The 3,832-nt window shown below is 53.1% G+C and overlaps 1 pseudogene; it reads right to left on the minus strand.

Annotated features, from left to right (window-relative positions):
* Positions 1 to 1,406: 1,406 nt before the first annotated feature.
* LOC125537788 lies at positions 1,407 to 3,566 on the minus strand (annotated as a pseudogene).
* Between the last annotated feature and the right edge of the window lie 266 nt (positions 3,567 to 3,832).

The following is a 3,832-nucleotide window of genomic DNA, read 5'->3' on the forward strand; positions in this document are numbered from 1 at the left end:
GTTGGGCTCATTGATCCATCCATGCACGCCGACGCTCCCTCGAACAGATAACTGGTCATCTTGGCCGACCGCGCGAACCGCATGCCTAGCCTCCACGGGTACAAGCACTCCCCGCTGGCCATCTCTGTCCCTCTGACGGACTTACAGCTGCATGATGGAGAAGACACCGATGACCTCTACATCATTGATAGCTTCCTCCATCCGGACAAGATGGAGGGGCGACCGCAGTTTGAGGCCCTGGTGTGGAGGGGCCTCAGCCCGTCCGTCACATCTCACAGGTTCTAGCACCGCGACATCCTCCTGCTGTCACCGTGGATCAACCACAACAGGCACGCCATGGTCTATGGCCACGCCCTCATTGGCGGCGACACCATCTGCTTCTCCATCGTTGGCGCCGAGGACATCGACACCTACTGCTTCCACATCGCGACTTGTGAGTAGAGCAAAGCTGGTGACTGGCTCATGCCATTTGATGAAAAGGCGAATTACGTCCCGGAGCTTGGACTCTGGTTCGGCGTCTCACACAACCTCCCATGCATTGTTGACATCTCCGGCGTTGTCAGAGGGGAGGAGCCGCCGCCAGAGAAGATGCGGATTTGGGCGCATGAGGACCTGCCAGAGGTGTGGCGACAAAGCGATTTGTTGAAGCCCAGGGTCATCAGCCTCAGTTGCGGCAGGTTCATCATCATGGACTTTTTGGATGCCATGGTATTCGACAAGGACTGCAACGAGATGGTTACGGGCAAGCAATTTGCCCTCTTCACCGGTATGGAGGTAGCGTACGACAATAAAGGCGAATGTTACGATGCCAACAATAGCCGCAGACAAGCTTGTTGGACAACAAATGAGATTTCAGGACGAGTGATGGTAAGATATCGGAAAGCATCCGCAAGACTACGATAAAGAGTAGGATCAAAGAAAGGAACACCAATGGCAGAAAGTTTGAAACTAGTGTCGACAGGAGTATGGGAAGGATGACAGTCTAGCATACCATCACGGTTCAGAAGATCTAGGATGTATTAACATTGGGAAAGAAACAGACCACATGAATCACGAATCGCTGCAATGTCTAAGATCTGTCATAGAACACATTTCGGCCATCGTATCCTATCAACGCGCACTCGACCCTGACCAGGCCCTCGATTGGCATCCATTAACTTAGGACATGGGATCGTGGCGCCAACCCTTGTTTTCGGCTACTATGCATCATAGATATCACAAGATTATTCAAAGGTACTAAGTTGACTTGGCACTAATGTCTGTGCTGCCTACCGTACAAAACAAGGAGCAACAAAAAAGAGCAACAAGAGTACACCGATAGCAAATTAAATCCCGGCATGGATGCATACATATAGTCAAACATAACTGGAGCTCAGCAAGTCAAAATAACTTATTGAATCACGCATTTACAGCACCACATCGATACTCTGTTGCATGTTAAACATGTAATGTTTGGATTTGTGCTTAACCATACACAGGCCACGCATCATCCCTTTGACTTTGCCGCCATTGTTGCAATTCTCGTTGCCGGAGCATTTGGTACCACTATTGTAGTTGCCATTGTCTTTGCCAGCACCTTTGCTGCGGCCGTTATCGTACACTACCTCCATAAGAGTGAAGAGGGAAAATTGCTTGCCCGTAACCATCTCGTTGCAATCCTTGTTGAATATCATGGCATCCAAGAAGTCTACAACGATGAACCTGCCCAAACCGAGGCTGATGACCTTGGACCTGCACAGTTTGCTCGGTTGCTACTCCTCTGGTAGGTCATCATCCACCCAGATCCGCAACTTCTCCCGCGGCGGCTCCTCTTCTCTGACGATGCCAGAGATATCGGCGGCGCAGGGGAGGCCTCTTGATTCGCCGAACTAGAGCCCGAGCTCCGGAACACACTCCGCCTTGCCCTGGAACGGCATAACCCAGTCGCCAACCTTACTCCACCCGCGAGTCGCAATGTGGAAGCAGTAGGTGCCGGCGTCGAGGGCGCCGGCAATGGAGAAGCAGATGGTGTCGTCGCCTACAAGAGCATGACCACAGACATAGGCGTGCTTCTGGTGGATGATCCACGGTGGTAGCGGAAGGATGTCGCAGTGCCAGGTACTGCTACAAAAGGAGCACGGGTGCTCCGCCCTCCACACCAAGGCCTCGAACTGTGGCTTCGCCTCCGACTTGTCCGGATGGAGTATCCTATCGATGATGTACATGTCGCCGCCGTCTTGGCCGTCATGGAGGTGCAAGTCCGACGGAGGGACGGCGATGGATAGCGGTGAGTGTTTGTGCTCATGGAGGCTTGGCAGGCTCTCGATCCAGCGGCGGCCCTCACCTGCGTCGAAGCGGAACATGCGGTTCGCGCAGTCGCCCAAGACGACCTTGTCCTCAGAGGCGGTGGGGAGGAAATGAACGCGGTGATGGGTTGCCAGGCTGCATGATACGTCCGGTGGCTTAATGACCAGCTCTCTTGCCGGCGTCCGGATGCTGGGCGCCGCCGCCTCAGCCGCCGAGAGGTCAGCCTTGCAGATCCTTCTCCTGTTGGACACCCAGGCCTTGGCGGGTGTGGGTGTTGACAGCAGCTTGCCATCCCGGATCCGGCGGAGGCTGCAGCGCAGCCCCGCCAGACGCAATGAGTATCATCTGCTGGAACTGTTGAGGTTTGGGGTCAGACTCGACAGTTGGCGAGCTTCGCTGGCTAGTGAAGCTTTACCGACCCTCCCTCCTCTTTCTTTCTGAAACGAAGATGAGGGAGTCTCGTGTGAGGAACTTTATGTGGTCCCTGGGTTTTTCTGGCTGCTACACAGTGAGTAGTGAGGGGCTCAGTGGTGGCCTGGCTTTGTTCTGGACATAAGCTGCTGAAGTGACAGTTAAGGCGGATAATAAGCGTTGCATTGACACTCGTGTTAAGCTAAATGAAGGTGCGGTGTGGCGTGCTTCTTTTGTTTATGGGGAGCCCCGAAGAGAGGATAGACCTCAATTTTGGGACCTGCTGCGACGCCTGCAGCCTCTGTGGGAAGGGCCGTGGCTATGCTGTGGTGATTTCAACGAGGTTCTTGCTCAGGACGAACATTGTGGTCCGAGGGATCGGTCAAAGTCTCAGATTCAAGCTTTTAGAGAGTGTCTGTTGGACTGTGGTCTAATGGACTTGGGATACTCTGGGCCGAGGTTTACATGGTGCAACAAACAAGACCCGGATTGTCATGTCAAGTGTCGGCTGGACCGTGCTGTTGCAAATGGTGCTTTCACGAGTTTGTTTGATGACGTCGGGTGGAGAATCTTATTGCAACTTCTTCCGATCATCACCCAGTGCTGATTCCGTTGGACAACAACTCTCTTCAGAATCGGGTCTCTACTGTTCAGCAAGGTTTTAAATTTGAGGCTATGTGGTTGCGGGCCGACGACTACAAGGGAACCGTCAAACAAGCTTGGACGGACGTGCGGGCGGGCTGCCCGTCCTTGGAATCAACCTGGTCTAATCTGAAACATGTCGCTAGATCTTTGCGATCCTGGAGCAAGGAGGCCTTTGGATGCATCAGGAGGAGAATCAGGAAGCTAGAACGACGCCTAGCTACCATTAGGTCTTCGCCCCCTCCCCTGCTCTACAGGCTGAGGAACGGTCGAATCAAGGGACAACTCTGCGAGCTATTTGAATGCGAGGAAATTATGGCATGTCAACTGTCCCGTATTGATTGGCTTCAAGCTGGCGATCACAATACGGATTTCTTTCATGCTAGGGAGACTGCCCGAATGTGAACGGACAATATTCATTCGCTGATCCGTATAGATGGTTCTTGCTGCAATTCTTAGGGGGAGATCAAGGGCTTGGTTCAAAGCTTCTATG

This window comes from Triticum urartu, chromosome 2 (genome assembly GCF_003073215.2).
Source record: "Triticum urartu cultivar G1812 chromosome 2, Tu2.1, whole genome shotgun sequence".
Taxonomy (NCBI): Eukaryota; Viridiplantae; Streptophyta; class Magnoliopsida; order Poales; family Poaceae; genus Triticum; species Triticum urartu.